Source organism: Hyla sarda, chromosome 4 (assembly GCF_029499605.1).
Source record: "Hyla sarda isolate aHylSar1 chromosome 4, aHylSar1.hap1, whole genome shotgun sequence".
Taxonomy (NCBI): Eukaryota; Metazoa; Chordata; class Amphibia; order Anura; family Hylidae; genus Hyla; species Hyla sarda.
Genome location: NC_079192.1, coordinates 154861477 through 154878808, shown reverse-complemented (window position 1 = coordinate 154878808; position 17332 = coordinate 154861477). Strand labels below are relative to the sequence as shown.

Genomic DNA, 17332 nt, shown 5'->3' with positions numbered 1-17332 from the left:
CGGAATCGCCGCAAATCGCAAGTGTGAATTCACTTGCGATTTGCGCCGATCGCCGACGGGGGGGGGGTCCTGATGACCCCCTGGGCATTTGCACGGGGTGCCTGCTGATTGATATCATCAGTCACCCCGGCCCTGGGTCCTTAAGTACAAGGACGTCAAGGCGTATCCATACGCCCTAGGTCCTTAAGTGGTTAAAGGTACATTTTAAAGCTCAGAGCAATATCTTGGCAGATAGATTTGGTAAATCCTCAGTCTATTTAAAAAGGGGTCAAAAGGTGACCCCGGGAATTATAGACCTGTTAGTTTAACCTCCGTTGTATGTAAATTGTTTGAGGGTTTTCTAAGAGATGCTATTTTGGAATATCTTGATGAAAATAAATGTATGACTCCATATCAGCATGGGTTTATGAGGGATCGGTCCTGTCAAACTAACCTGATCAGCTTTTATGAGGAGGCTGCAGACTGGACCAGGAGCAATCGCTGGATGCCGTATATCTGGATTTTTGGGAGTCTTAGTTAACAGTAAATTTAGCTGTAGTGACCAGTGTCAGGCAGCTGCTGCCGAGGTAAATAAAATCATGGGGTGCCTCAATAGAGGCATAGATGCCCACTACAAGGAAATAATTCTACCACTGTACAAATCACTAGTCAGACCACACATAGAATACTGTGTACAGTACTGGGCACCAGTGCACAAGAAAGATATAGTGGAGCTGGGGAGGGTTCAAAGACGGGCAATCAGAGTAATACAGGGAATGGGAGGACTACAGTACCCAGAAAGATCAGGATTAGGGTTATTTAGTTTAGAAAAAAGAAGGCTTAGGGGAGACCTAATAACTATGTATAAATATATCAGGGGACAGTACAGAGATCTCTCCCATGATCTATTTGTACCCAGGACTGTATCTATAACAAGGGGGCATCCTCTACATCTAGAGAAAAAAGGTTTCTGCACCAGCACAGACGGGGGTTCTTCACTGTAAGAGCATTTAGACTATGGAACTCTCTGCCAGAGGAGGTGGTCATGGTGAACTCTGTAAAAGAGTTCAAAAAGGGGCTGGATGCATTTTTGGAGAGTAATAACATCGCTGGTTATGTATACTGGATTTATAGGGACAGAAGGTTGATCCAGAGATTTATTCTGACTGCCATGTTTGGAGTCGGGAAGGAATTTTTACCTCTAGTATGAGTTTTTTTTTTGCCTTCCTCTGGATCAACTCAACTCAGTTGGGACTTATCAGGGGTATAGGTTGAACTTGATGGATTCTGGTCTTTTTTCAACCTTATGAAATATATTACTATGTTACTATGTTACATTTGGTCAGGGATGTGGCTTGTGTATTGTGATTAGTAAGGAGATTCAACAGTTTGTAATATCTTGTAATCTTGTAATAAGTGTCTGATCTCGGTGGTCCGACTACTGGGACCCCAGAAATCTTCTGCCTGGTGCCTTAGCCCTCCCCGTGCACGGAGTAAACATTGTTCTGTGCATGGAGCTGTGTCCCCCACTGCTCTCCCATAGAGATGCATAGAGAGGCTATGTTGGCCACTGCCTCATGCAATGCTGTATGTAGTGCAAGTCTTTTTACTTCACTGTTGTCTTTCACCTCCCAGAATTCCATGCAGCCAAAGACAATTTGTCATGAGTCAGATGGTCTCTAGGAGGCAAGGCTATACTGCAGTAAATTGGTGGATAGCAGGATGGAAGAGATTAACTGAAGTAATAATTGTAAAGACTTGCACTTAGCACTTCCGTGTGAGGGATCTGTGCATAAAAAGGAGACAAATTGGTTCATGGAGGTAATAGAAACATATTACACGTTACTATAACTTGGCATCATGGGCTCAAAGGCTGAAGAAAAAACTATTCTGGCATACCCTTTTAATAGGACAAATATAAATAAAATTAAAACGTAATAGAAAATACAGAATAAAATTGATACATTAGGAAACAAAAAACAAATTGTAACAAAACTATATATTTTGTACATTCATAACTGATTTGTATTTTTTATTCACAAGTGTAAATAGGGCTAAAGGTAAAGCCAGATGTGTCCAAGGATCTGCAACAAATTTTCATCAGACCGTACCCAACAAAGTTTAAAGGGTAAGATCACGGACACATTTGCAACAGAATTAACGTGTTATATAGAGGCTAAATTCAGGTTCACACTGTGGAATCTCTGCCAAAAGATCTGCTCAAAAATGCATTGCCATCTAACAGGATGGCAATGCAGTCTCTGTGGTCCTAGCGCCGCCTGCGGGATCTCCGGCAGAATTTTCTCCTGGAGATTCTTCAGTGTGAACCCAAATAAGTGTATATTTTACTATTACTGCCACTGTTAACATTTTAATTCCATGCCTATACATTTGGAATACTATAATTTGTATTATTTGAGCATTATAACACTGGAGGTATGTTTTTTTTAATTTTTTTTACTATTTTACCTGCCCTTGGCTGAATGCCTCTGTAATGTAATGTGCCTGTATGCGCTCTCTATACTCCTAACAATTGATTGTACAGAAATTACGGATTGTAAGTAAGAGGCCACTTGTCTGTTCTCATCTCTTCAATTATTTAACCTGTTCCAAGTCTTTGAATCTAAGGCGTACATGTCCTCAGTTTGATTCATCAAATCTTCAAGATTCTGAAACATTAAGCAGAGCACCAGAGTGATAAGAAAGGTTATGTCTGCAATATTTTTCCATAAAAATTGAGTTCTTCTTTTATTAGTTTTATGTCTTTGTTTCTTTCTTCTGCTTCTTCTAACAACCTCAGCCTGATAAGATTACAGTGCTCAGTACAAGATGTTTCCTAGGAAGGAATCTGTGAAAGTTCTGTGTACTGTACTATACTGTCCTTAATGAGTCCGTCCGCTTAAATGAGATTCTTTCCCATCTAACTCTGTTGTCTATAGGGAGAAAGGCTAAAAGAACAGATCTTTCCTATGACTCATTAAATTATACTGCTGTGGCTGTGAATGGGATTTCAATTGAAGCAGAACGGTCAAGTCAAATTACAGAGCAGCCATGACATGCTGACTTTCTGGAGCAGATTCATTATGGATGTTTGTCATCGTGTGCATATATTCATGTGCATATATTCAATACAGATCTATACATAAAAAGATCATTTTACTTGTACTCAAGTTAAAGGACATCTGCAGCAAAAGACAACTTATCCCCTATCCACAGGATAGGGGATAAGTGTCTGATCGTGGGGGTCGGACCGCTGGGACCCCCACGTTCTCCTGCACTGGTCCACAGCTCTGTCGCAGTTCTCTTTTGCAGGAGGCGTGCTGGCCGCAGTGTGACGTTGCGGCCGACATGCCTCCTCCATGTAGTTCTATGGAATGGGGAGGGGGTGTGGAGGGGGAGAGGGTGTGGAGGGGGCATACCGTCGATCTCAGAGAGGTCGACGTTACACGCATTAGCCACTCACATAGAGCTGCAATGTGGGGCCCCATTTGGGAGATTGTGGGAGGTCCCAGTAGTTGGACCCCCACGATCAGACACTTATCCCCTGTTCTGTGGATAGGGATGAGTTGTCTTTTGTGCAGATGTCCTTTAACCCCTTAAGGACGCAGGGTTTTTCGTTTTTTGCCCTTTCGTTTTTTCCTCCTCACCTTTTAAAAATCATAACCCTTTCAATTTTTCACCTAAAATCCATATGATGGCTTATTTTTTTGCGCCACCAATTCTACTTTGCAGTGACATCAGTCATTTTACCCAAAAATCTACAGTGAAATGGGGAAAAAAATCATTGTGCGCCGAAATTGAAGAAAAAACGCCATTTTGTCATTTTGGGGGCTTCCGTTTCTATGCAGTAAATTTTTCAGTAAAAATGACACCTGATCTTTATTCTGTAGGTCCATACAATTAAAATGATACCCTACTTATATCGGTTTGATTTTGTCGTACTTCTGGAAAAAATCATAACTACATGCATGGAAATTTATAAGTTTAAAATTGTCATCTTCTGACTCCTATAACTTTTTTATTTTTCTGCGTATGGGGCTCAATTTTTGCACCGTGATCTGACGTTTTTATCGGTACCATTTTTGTATGGATCGGAATTTTTGGTCACGTGCATCACGTGTAAAGTTCAAATGAATACTATCAGCATAGAAGAAAGTTAGAAACGGAGCACTCACACGATTGCTGGTCTTCAATTCAGGCTGTGTTCATGGAGGTCCCGGCATCGGTGACCTCTGCAGGGAGGCGAAGGTGGATTAGGGGGAAGCTCGGACGGCGGCCACGGTCCATATCGTGCCAATGGGCGCTTCGTCAGGCCAGATGATGAAGCGCCCATTGGCGCGATACAGACCGTGTCCGTCGTCCGAGCTTCCCCCTAATCCACCTTCGCCTCCCTGCAGAGGTCACCGATGCCGGGACCTCCGTGAACACAGCCTGAATTGAAGACCAGCAATCGTGTGAGTGCTCCGTTTCTACCTTTCTTCTATGCTGACAGTATAGTATAAATGATCCTGTATGGTGAATGGCATAAACGTATAAAAAATTCCAAAATCCGAAAATTCAGATTTTTGATCACATTACATCCAACAAATACTAAAAAATAAGAAAGTTATGGGGGTCATAATAGGGCACTGGAGACAGATTTCCTTTAAGGACTCTCCTTTTTTCTTCCTCAACTTTTAAAAATTATAACCCTTTCAATTTTGCACCTACAGACTCATATTATGCCTTTTTTTTTTACGCCACCAATTCTATTTTGTAATGACATCAGTCATTTTACCCAAAAATCTATGGTGAAACCAAAAAAATTCATAATTGTGCAACAAAATTGAAAAAAAAATGCAATTTTGTAAATTTTGGGGCTTCCGTTTCTATGCAGTGCATTTTCCGGTAAAAATGACACCTTCTCTTTATTCTGTAGGCCCATACAAATAAAATGATACCCTACTTATATAGGTTTGATTTTGTCGTCTGGAAAAAATCATAACTACACGCACAAAAATTAATACGTTTAAAAATGGCCTCTTCTAAACCCCTATAACTTTTTACTTTTGATCTGAAGTTTTTACCGGTACCACTTTTGTTTTCATCAGACTTTTTTTATGGTATAAAAGTGACCCAAAATACGCTATTTAGGACTTTGGAATTTTTTTTTTTACGTGTACGCTATTGACCGTACGGGTGAAGTAATGATAAATTTTTATAGTTTGGACATTTACGCATGCGGCGATACCACATATGTTTATATTTATTTTTATTTACACAATTTTTCTAATGGGGTGATTCAAACTTTTATTAGGGAAGGGGTTAAATCATCTTTATTAACTTTTTTTTTTCACTTTTTTTTTGCAATGTTATAGCCCCCCTGAGGAAGCCACTGTTTGGTGTGGTGGAGCAAGCTGGCGTGGAGCAAGCTGGTCCCCTGACTCTGGGTGAAACTGTCCTAATGTCTTATTGCTTACCCTATTAGTTGTTATTCTTTTCAGCCAGAACCTACTTTAATACACATTTCTTAGGCCTTTTTTCTGGGGGCCATCCTGTAGTATAGTGCACATATGTACTTTGGGTATTTATAGTTGTGTTTTTCACATATACACTTCACTTTTTCTAGCATTTTTGATTGGCATATGGTTATAGGTTATTAGAATGGGTGCACTAAGAACTTTATAGGAAGACTAGGTTTCTTCATCGATTGCTGCTACTATTTAGGTTCTGGCTTGTATTTATGGATGAATAAAGACGCATGTTCAATTGATTCACCCAATTTGCTAGTTGCATGAGTCAGGGGATAGAGATAGGATGACATTCCTAGGCTCTATGTAGTTTTGTGTATGTTATTAAGTGGTTTTAACGGTGTCTGTACTCCCTCTTTTTTGTTGTTTTCCAATAAAAATTCATTTATTTGCATTTATATAGTTGTTGGTGTACACTCACTTTGGTTGTCAGCTTTTTTCTTTTTCTTTGTATCGCCCATAGGGGACTATAACATGCATGACACTGATTGCAACTTTAAACGCTGCGTCTGAAGGGTTAATGCCAGGCATCACCGTGATCGGTGATGTCCTGTATTAGCCACAGGTCCCTGCTACCATTAGCCGCCCAGACCGACCCGATATGATGCGGGGTCACAGAATGACCACGCGTTATACCGCAGGAGCGGGTGCAGGGACTACAGGTACGCCCTGGGTCCTTAACAGGTTAAGGATGCAGGATATGTACATCTTGTGACCCCCTCCCCTAGTCCGCTCCCTTTCTATAATGTGGAGCCACAGGGTTAGAGGCCGGGATCGCAGTGCCGCGCACTATTAACCCTTTAGACGTGGCGTTCAAAGTTGATCACCGCGTCTAAAGTGAAGGTAAACTACTCCTGGCTAGCTCAGCGGGCTGTTCGGGACTGCCGCAGTGAAATTGCAGACACAAGGAAGGTCCTTAACTTCCTCCTGCATCGCCAATTGACGAATGACTGCTCAGTGCCTGAGATCCAGGCATGAACAGTCAAGTGGCAGAATCATTGATCAATGGTTTCCCATCAAATAACAAAGATTAATTTAAAAGATCAGTTAGTGCAGTATTATAGCCACTAGAGGGGGCTATAACACTGCAAAAAAAAAAGTGAAAAAAAGTTAATAAAGATCATTTAACCCCTTCCCTAATAAAAGTTTTAATCATCCCCCTTTTCCCATTTAAAAAAAAAACTGTGTAAATAAAAATAAAAACATATGTGGTATTGCCGCATGTCGAAATGTCCAAATTATAAAACAATATCATTAATTGAACCTCACAGTCAATGGCATACATGCAAAAAAATTCCAAAGTCCAAAATAGCGTATTTTTGGTCACTTTTTATATCAAGAAAAAAAGAATAAAAGGCTATCAAAAAGTCCGATCAATACAAAAATGGTACCACAAAAAATTTCAGATCACAACGCAAAAAATTTAGCCTTCATACTGCCCCATACACTGAAAAATGAAAAAGTTATAGGGGTCAGAAGATGACAATTTGAAACGTATGCATTTTCATGCATGTCTGTTTTTCCAGAAGTACAACAAAATCAAACCTAAATAAGTAGGGTATCATTTTAATCATATGGACCTACGGAATAAAGAGAAGGTGTCATTTTTACCCAAAAATGTACCACATGGAAACGGTAGCCCCAAAAAATTACAAAATCGCATTTTTTCTTCAATTTTGTCACACAATTATTTATTTTTTTCAGTTTCTCCGTAGATTTTTGGGTAAAATTAATGATTTAAATACAAAGTAGAATTGGTGGTGCAAAAAAGAAGCCATCATGTGGATTTTGTGCAAAAACGGAAAAATCCTCAGTCCTTAAGGGGTTAAAATACAATGTAAATTAAACTGCACTTTCAGTGGCATAAACATAAAAAATTTACAAAGTCCAGAATTGTGTATTTTTGGTCACTTTATATACCAGAAAAAAAATTATAAAAAGCATAAAGTCCTAACAAAAGAAAATTTAAATGGTCCATTGCTACTGCAGCAGAATTGTCCAGTGCCCCAAGATGGTAAATAAAGACAGCAGTACAGATCAGCAATTTTTAAGTCTGTGCCTTCCGTTTGGGAAGATCCTAAGTCCCCTACAGGGTACTTCAAATGTGTCTGCTCGGAGCGGCAACACGCTGCTACAAGCAGACACACTACTACAATGTGCGAGTCGCCGCGAATTCTTGGTGTACTCGAACACATCACAGCCGCTCCCCCTGCTCCCTGAGCTAGACTGAGAGCAGCCGCAATGTGCAAGTATACTGCACATGGCTGAGGCAACTCGCACATCACAGTGTGTCTGCTCATAGCCACGTATTACCATTCCCAGCAGGCACATCTGAAGCACTCAGCAGGGGTCCTTCGGTACCGGATCCACAGCATAAAATACGCTGTGGATCCGCTCGTCTGAATGTACCTTTAGGCAGCATTCACTCATGCATCCCACATCTCACCCTGTGGTGTCAAAATGATCACATGAAAGGTGAGCAAAAATTCTAGAACCACACAGGGGTACTTGAGTGAATGACCTGCAGAGAGATGGGACCAAAGTAACAAAGGCTACCATCAGTAACACACTACGCCACCAGGGACTCAAATCATGCAGTGCCAGACGTGTCCCCCTGTTTCAGCCAGTACATGTCCAGGCCTGTCTGAAGTTTGCTAGAGAGAATTTGGATGATCCAGAAGAGGGTTGGGAGAATGTCATATGATCAGATGAAACCAAAGTAGAACTTTTTGGTAAAAAACTCAACTCGTCATGTTTGGAGGAGAAAGAATGCTGAGTTGCATCCAAAGAACACCATACCTACTGTGAAGCATGGGAGTGAAAGCATCATGTTTTGGGGCAATTTTTCTGCAAAGGGACCAGGAAGATTGATCTGTGTAAAGGAAATAATGAATGGGGCCATGTATCATAAGATTTTGAGTGAAAACCTCCTTCTATCAGCAAGGACATTGAAGATGAAATGTGGCTTGGTCTTTCAGCATGACAGTGATCCCAAACCCACCGCCCGTAAAATATACTGTGGATCCGCTCGTCTGAACGTACCCTTAGGCAGCATTTACTCATGTATCCCACATGTACCAATTAGGACACATGGAAATAACAGAATGTGTATCCGCTGGAGCTTCTGGAGGACACAGTGTTGGGTCTTTACCAGTGTGGAAGGTTATTTCCAACTTCCACTCTATTTACTATGAATATTCACAGATTTACAAGTGGGGAAAGTTGTCAGGTTTGTTGGGTTTGTCATGCTACCAGGCACAGAAACAGTTTGTGATGGAGCATGCCAAATTGTGGCGCACTGTGTCAGATTTTGGTGCACAAACTGACAAAAGCAGGTCGGGTTTACAATAGTAAATTAGGCCCATTATGAACACTTCATACAACTCATTGATTTCAATGGCCATCATGTAATACTTCCTTTCTTTTTTAGAGTCACTTAAATATAAAAAAAAAAGAAAAAAGATAAACACAGTATAACATCTGTAGCACAAAATCTGCAGCACATACAGTACGTGTGAACTTACTCAAAGTTGCACATATTTCTGCAACTGTCCTACATTCCCATTCAGATAAATTAAACTGTTTTTGACATGCAGAAATTTCTGCAACCAATCTACTAAATGTGAATGCATTTTAAGCAGTCAGCCAGTAGCTGCTGAATTCATTTTATGTCTGTTCCTCTGCCTGTAGTATTGTTTGTTCCTCTGCCTGTAGTTTTGTTCACCACAAAGGAGCATATCTCAATAAGTTTCTTTTCCCCCACAAGTGAAAACAAACAGAAAAAACTATACAACTTTCTGTCAGGGGTAATTTAAAGAGGTACTTCGGCGCTAAAACATCTTATCCCCTATCCAAAGGATAGGGGATAAAATGCCTGATCGTGGGGGTCCCGCCGTGATCACCAGTAATCAGACCCGGAGCGAGCACGCTTTGGGGACTGATTCTAACTGGGTGCTGCGTGCAAGATCACGGTGGTCACCAGCGGCGGGACCCCCGCAATCAGGCATCTTATCCCCTATCCTTTGGATAGCAGATAAGATGTCTGAGCACCGGAGTACCCCTTTAAGCAAAAACATGCTAAAGTCAATTTGTGATAAAACTTTATTAGTAAGTTATATATTTTGGGGTGATAGTTTGATTTAAATTTAATTTTCTGATACTGGAATAAACATTTAACTGATCATGTTTGGCTCAGCACACTGGCAACAAAGTTGACATACTTAGTGGCTGTCCAATCTGTATTCATTTAATATTTGCGTAGTGAAAAGTTACAGTTAAGCTTTATTTATGAGCTGTTCACAATTTTAAGATATTTGCTTCTTATCAATTAATGAAAATAATTTCTGAAAACTTAAAAGGGTATTCCAGGCAAAAACTTTTTTTTATATATATCAACTCCGGAAAGTTAAACAGATTTGTAAATTACTTCTATTAAAACATCTTAATCCTTCCAATAGTTATTAGCTTCTGAAGTTGAGTTGCTGTTTTCTGTCTAACTGCTTTCTGATGACTCACGTCCCAGGAGCTGTCCAGCTCCTATGGGGATATTCTCCCATCATGCAAGGGATATTCTCCCATCATGCACAGCTCCTGTGAAATGACATCATCATTGAGCAGTTAGACAGAAAACTTCAGAAGCTAATAACTATTGGAAGGATTAAGATTTTTTATTAGCAGTAATTTACAAATCTGTTTAACTTTCCGGAGCCAGTTGATATATATAAAGGGAGAAATTCTATATATTTGGAAAAAAGGAAAAGATATTGGTCTGGTTTGCAGACATGAGCACGGACATAAATTGTTTTGGATTACAACCATGAGCTTTTCAGCAACCAAGAAAGTCAAAATACTCTTTCTGCTGGTGGAACATAATACAGGTTTAACAATTGTACAAGTTAATCACAAGATACAGTGGGGGGAAAAAAGTATTTAGTCAGCCACCAATTGTGCAAGTTCTCCCACTTATAAAGATGAGAGAGGCCTGTAATTTTCATCATAGGTATACCTCAACTATGAGAGACATAATGAGAAAAAAACATAAAATTGTCTGATTTTTGTCTGAAACATTGTCTGATTTTTAAAGAATTTATTTGCAAATTATGGTGGAAAATAAGTATTTGGTCACCTACAAACAAGCATGATTTCTGGCTCTCACAGACCTGTAATTTCTTCCTTAAGAGTCTCCTCTGTCCTCCACTCGTTACCTGTATTAATGGCACCAATTTGAACTTATGAGTCGAAAAGACTCCTGTCCACAACCTCAAACAGTCACAATTCAAACTCCACAATAGCCAAGACCAAAGAGCTGTTGAAGGACACCAGAAACAAAATTGTAGACCTGCACCAGGCTAGGAAGACTGAATCTGCAAGAGGCAAGCAGCTTGTTGGGAGCAATTATTAGAAAATGGAAGACATACAAGACCACTGATAATCTCCCTCAATCTGGGGCGCAGAGAGCTGGGACCAAAGTAACAAAAGCTCCCATCAGTAACACACTACACTGCCAGGGACTCAAATCAGGCAGTGCCAGACGTGTCCCCCTGCTGAAGCCAGTACATGTTCGGGCCAATCTGAAGTTTGTTAGAGAGCATTTGGAGGATCCAAAAGAGTATTGGGAGAATGTCATATGGTCAGATGAAACCAAAGTAGAACTTTTCGGTAAAAACTCAACTCGTCGTGTTTGTAGGAGAAAGAATGCTGAATTGCATCCAAAGAACACCATACCTACTGTGAAGTCCGGGGGTGGAAACATCTTGTTTTGTTTTTATTCTAAGGGACCAGGATGACTGATCCGTGTAAAGGAAAGAATGAATGGGGCCATGTATAGTGAGATTTTGAGTGACAAACTCCTTCCATCAGCAAGGGCATTGAAGATAAAACGTGGCTGGATCTTTCAGCAGGACAATGATCCCAAACACACCACCCGGGCAACAAAGGAGTGGCTTCGTAAGAAGCATTTCAAGGTCCTGTGGTGGCCTAGCCAGTCTCCACATCTCAACCCCATAGAAAACTTTTTAAAAAGACGGTTGAAAATCTGCGTTGCCCAGCGACAACCCCAAAACATCAATGCTCTGGAGGAGATCTGCATGGAGGAATGGGAGATATGCATGGAGGATTGGGCCAAAATACCAGTAACAGTGTGTGAAAACCTTGTGAAGACTTACAGAAAACAATTGACCTCTGTCATTGCCAATAAAGGGTATATAACAAAGTAGTGAGACAAACTTTTGTTATTGACCAAATACTTATTTTCCACCAAAATTTGCAAATAAATTATTTAAAAATGAGACAATATGATTTTATGGATTTTTTTTCTTATTATTAGAGATGAGCGAATCAAAGTTGATGAACCAGAATTCATTACGAATTTCATGAAATATTCGATTTGCAACAAATGTGACAATCGCGGCTCTTCATATCATTCATTACAATGCATAGAGATAGGACAGACATCGCTGTGTGTGTGTTACACAGAAAAGCTTGTTGCAGCAGCATTTCACCTCTTAGTCACCTCAGCCTTCTGTAGGACACAGAGCACAGTGCATTTGCACAGAAATTAATTCTCACTGCACGATTAACCCCTCAGTCACTGTGAACAGCATTGTATTACAGAGAGGGGCAGAGAGCTGTGTGTTGCCTCAGCTGCAGAAAAGTTTTCACAGAAGGGAGAATTCATTTTTTTAGGGCAAATCTGTGTCTTTTTTCCACAACAACTGGTCTTCTGGTTATACTAGTCTATACTAGATGGTACAAGCCATACCCATCAGTCCATTCCTAATAGTATTTGAGTGATAGTCTTTTTGCAATTTTGGGTTCAGTACCCAGTGACTGTGTGCTCAAGCATTGTTGTGTACTGCTGGTGCTGTGGGTATTTAGCATACTGTAGTGCATTTTTCTGCCCTCATAAGTGCATACCACATACCTACATCTAAGTTGTGTACTATTTTATACCTGTTAACCTGTCAAGGGCCTACATACTGTGAAAGGACAGCCAAAAGTTATCACCGGCTGGTGTTTTACTAAAAAATGTTTATTAAGCATACTGTAGTGCATTTTCCTGCCCTCATAAATACATACCACATACATACATCTAAGTAGTGTAATATTTTGTACCTGTTAATTTGTCAAAGGCCTAAATACTGTGAAAGTTCAGGCAAAAGTACTCACCGGCTGGTGTTGTACTCAGATACTTTTTTAGGTGTACTGTAGCGCATTTTTCTGCCCTCATAAGTGCATACCACATACCTACATCTAAGTAGTGTACAATGTTATACCTGTTAATCTGTCAAGGGCCTAGATACTGTGAAAGGACAGCCAAAAGTAATCACCGGCTGGTGTTTTACTCCAATACGTTTATTAAGCGTACTGTAGCGCATTTTTCCACCATCTTAAATGCATACCACATTGTACCTGTTAATCTGTCAAGGGCCTAGATACTGTGAAAGAACAGTTAAAAAGCACACACCTGCTTCTGTTCTAGATGAATACTATTCATCAGGCAGAGGTCACAGCAGACTAGGGGCGAGAGGCAGTAGTCGCACCGAAAGGCCTGAGCTCCTGGTATCAGCTAGCGGTCATGATCTGCCTTCATAGCGATTGGTTAGCACGGTCATCCACTTCATCAAAACTGACATCTGATACCCCCAGTCAACAGTCGGTGGGTTCCTCAGACACAACCCTCAGTTGGCATGACCCGGGAGCAGTCCCTGTCCTCCCATTTCCTCTGTCCTATGCGGTTCCCTCCCCTACAGAAGTATCTTATGCTGTGGGTTCAGCTCCACTATTCACTGAGGATGATCTAATAAAGGACAGTCAGCAGCTACTGCCCAGCCAACAAGTGAAGGAGACACCTGCTGCTTCCACCGCTAGGCGGACAAGTAGTGATGAAGAGAGTGATGTGGGAGGCGGTGTTGCCAGGGTTCAGGGTACTGAAGCAGACACTGTTGAGGAACCTGAGGAGGACATCAGTGATGTGCAGACACTTGTTGATGATGATAAAGTCGATCGCAATTAGGAGCCTGGTGCAGAAGGGGCTTCATCATTATAAGAAGAGAATTGCAGGTTGCCCATGAGGCAGCAGCTGAGCCAGCAAGGTGGTAGCATCATTGGCAGTCAGCAAGGTGGCAGAAGTGGAAATTCTGCAGCGGTGTGACAGTTTTCTATCCAGCATCCGGAGGAGGTTCCCATAGCCACATGCAAGATATGTCGGCAGATGGTAAAGCATAGCCAGGGTCCCAATGCTGGCATACATATGCTTCGCCACCATTAAGCGGCCTGGGAGAACCATGGCTCCGATGTAGTGGTCCAGCCTGTTGCATCACCCAGTGGCATGCCACTCCCTCTTTCAGCCAGCCAAGGCTCCCCCACCTCAGCCGAAGGGAGCTGTGTGTCATACCCTCCTTCTGTCGCTCCAGATGCTCCTGCTCCACCCACTTTTAGTCAGCTATTCCACCAACAATCATACTCCTGTCCAAGTTGCTGGTGCTGCAGTCCCACGCTTTTCAAGTGGTGGACTCTGCACCTTTCAGAAAACGGACGGCTTGTGTCGAGCCAAGGTGGAGAGCCAAGCTGTGATTTCTTTGCAAGGAAGGCAGTACCAGCCCTGCACAATTTTGTGGAAGAGAAGGTGGGCCAGTCCTTGATCCTGTTGGTGTGTACCAAAGTGATCAATTCTAAAGGAATAACCACCCTTAAGGCATGATACTAAAACATAACTTTTAATAACTCAAAGTTAAAAAAGGTACCAAAACACAAAAGTTGCAATGGAAGTGTATGTACAAAATTCATATGGCCTGGATTGGAGACTGATCAAGATACATGAATAGATAGATATAGAACAAAATGAAGGTTATTAGTTGTGATTATTGATGTAGGTATGAAAATTGATGGATTGGACGGATAATATTGTTGGGACAATAATGAGCAGGAATAGGTAATCGTGCCCACCCTAATGGCTATATCCCCTATATCCCCCCAATTACCAGAATATTGTATTTCATGTGGCTTTGATGCTATGTGTCACTTCTGGTCTAGCTTACTTTGAATTTGTGGTACCAGGGTGATTGTTGCCAAAGTGATGTACCCTAGTCCCTGTCCCTGATGAACCCCTCTATGTGAAGAGTGGGGGAAACGCGTCGGTAAAATACATGGGGATTGTCACCTTGTTGTTTTAGGGAACGAGTTGGTACCTGACTGGATAGAAAAATCACGGGAACATATAAGTGTGGGAGCTGTAAAGCTTGCAAGTACATCAACACCTCTAAAACATTTTTTAGTCATACTTTGAATCGAGAGTTCAGAAATTTTGATTTTGCCAACTGCAAGACCTCACATGTTGTATATTTGGCTACGTGCCCTTGCCCAAAAGTGTATGTGGATAAAACTATCAGGGAAGTAAGGCATAGAATATTAGAACATGTATGAGATATTGAACACTCTAGAGATAAACCACTTGCTATGCACATGTGCAGTGTCCACCCACAACACCCCTTCAACATATCATTTCAGGTTATTGAAGTATTAAAGAGAGATGGAAGGGGTGATAATTTGGATAGACAACTCCTCCAAAAAGAAGCCAAGTGGATATTCAAGCTTAAAACCATTAGTCCGGAGGGACTTAATGGTAATCTTTCTTTTGCCTCCTTTATTGATTCATAATCAATACTTCATTTGCCATCCTACTATCTTGTCAGCCATAAAGCATCATCACATTTCTCGTTAAGCAGGCTATGCCAAAAGTATGACCCATTACCCATGCAAATTGGGATAATGAGCTAATTAAAGCCACTATGTCAGGTCCCCATTTTATATTCATATTTGTAATATCATTTTTATATATCAATAGCCACTGCTGTATTAATACAGACCAGCCTATCCCACCTTAAAGGGACGTTCAGTATGCATGATCACTTCATCACTGAGTGACAGCTCCTATAACTTCATGAGTATTAAACTTATATATTACTATATAAACTTATGTAAGTACTGGAAGACGGCGATGTATTAGTATCTTTATATGTTGCTGCAAATACTTACGCCTTTTATATCATTGCGGTTCCCTCCCACGGTGTGCTCCATAGATACACTGTGGAGGGCCCTGTGCAGTCGCACTGTTTGAAGCGCAGTTTGCATTCCAGTAGGTGTGCACAGACGCATAGGCTGAAGGGCCGTGAATCATGTATTCACTGAATTGACAGCCGCTGCACCGGAAGCCCTGTAATCACACGCAGGCGCCTGGGCTGGAACGCTGTTTGCGGTTCATCTACCGGACAGCATGCAGCTCCCTGGAAGGAGACAAATTGGCTCCGGACGGACAGCAGGTAAGGGCTATAAAAGGGGACACCTATCAGAGTGCAGGGTGTCAATATCGCTGTATCCAACCGGGTTTCCACTTCGCAGTCTGGACATCTTTGGCTGCAGGACTGGGCACTTCAGCTGATCGGGCTGAAAAAAATTGAACTTGTTATTCTTCAATGGGGGCATTGAGCTAAGTATCATCTGTCTTGTGCTCTATATGCATATTACAGTATGTAAAGTGGTCTCTTTATGCTCTGTGCAGCCCCTGTTTGGGTTATCATTACCTGAATATTGTATTTCATGTGGCTTTGATGCTATGTGTCACTTCTGTTCTAGCTTACTTTGAATTTGTGGTACCAGGGTGATTGTTGCCCAAGTGATGTACCCTAGTCCCTATCCCTGATGAACCCCTCTATGTGAAGAGTGGGGGAAACGCGTCGGTAAAATACATGGGGATTGTCACCTTTTTGTTTTAGGGAACGAGTTTACCTTAACTAGGATGGTCCAAATACCTAGTGGACATTCTATGTTATTTTTGAATTTTATTCACGTGTGTTCACATATACACTTTGGCCTGGATTCGAGATGATCTGAAATTATACAAACATATATAGTCCCTCACTGCCTTGTTATCTCTCTATTCCGCGTCTGCATCTGTTTGTTATTTTATCCTGTGCACATAGTTTACCGTGGTCGAGGCAATCCTGTTAAGGAGATGGGTCCCTAGAGAGGCAGAGAAAGACAATTTGGGGGGATATAGCCATTAGGACGGGCACGATTACCTATTCCTGCTCATTATTGTCCAAACAATATTATCCGTCCAATTCACAACCAATAACCTTCATTTTGTTCTATATCTATCTATTCATGTATCTTGATCAGTCTCCAATCCAGGCCATATGAATTTTGTACATACACTTCCATTGCAACTTTTGTGTTTTGGTACCTTTTTTAACTTTGAGTTATTAAAAGTTATGTTTTAGTATCATGCCTTAAGGGTAGTTATTCCTTTAGAATTGATTACATGATTTTGGACTGGCCGTCCGCTACCTTGGGTGTCTTTTGACCTGGCAGTTTGCAGCTACTGCACCATTTCTTGCTGTTCTGTTATTTTTCAAATGTGTACCAAAGTGCCCAGCAGGGCTTACATCTGGAGCTGTAACTACGGTCAGGGACAATACATTTACGTCTCACTGGGTGAACGTGGTTCCTGCTCCATGTTCTCAGGCCGTTGGTCTTGTGACAGTGTTTGACTGCGCATCCTCATACTCCCCTGTGTCCTCAGCCTCCACTGCTCAGACAAGTTTCAGTGGCCCTTCATCAAACCATGTGTGCAGGGTACGGCAGTGTCACACTGTTCTTCACATGGTTTGCATTTTCAAACGGAGTCAAACAGGGGAGGAACCACTAAAAGTTATTTGCAAAGAAATCGGAGCATGGTTTACTCCACGAAAACTGGAAATGGGAACAATGGTGACTGACAACGGTAAGAAGATCTTGCATGCGCTGTGACTGGGAAGGCTGAGCCATGCGCCCTTCATGACACA

General features: G+C 41.4%; 1 long non-coding RNA gene across 1 annotated transcript in view; it reads left to right on the top strand.

Moving 5' to 3' along the window:
• Window positions 1-17332, top strand: part of LOC130366919 (uncharacterized) — a 48483-nt gene that overhangs the window by 9270 nt on the left and 21881 nt on the right. Inside the window, exon 2 of the long non-coding RNA XR_008891999.1 lies at window positions 2023-2107. This is a non-coding gene — a long non-coding RNA (uncharacterized LOC130366919). The remainder of the gene's footprint in view (window positions 1-2022; window positions 2108-17332) is intronic.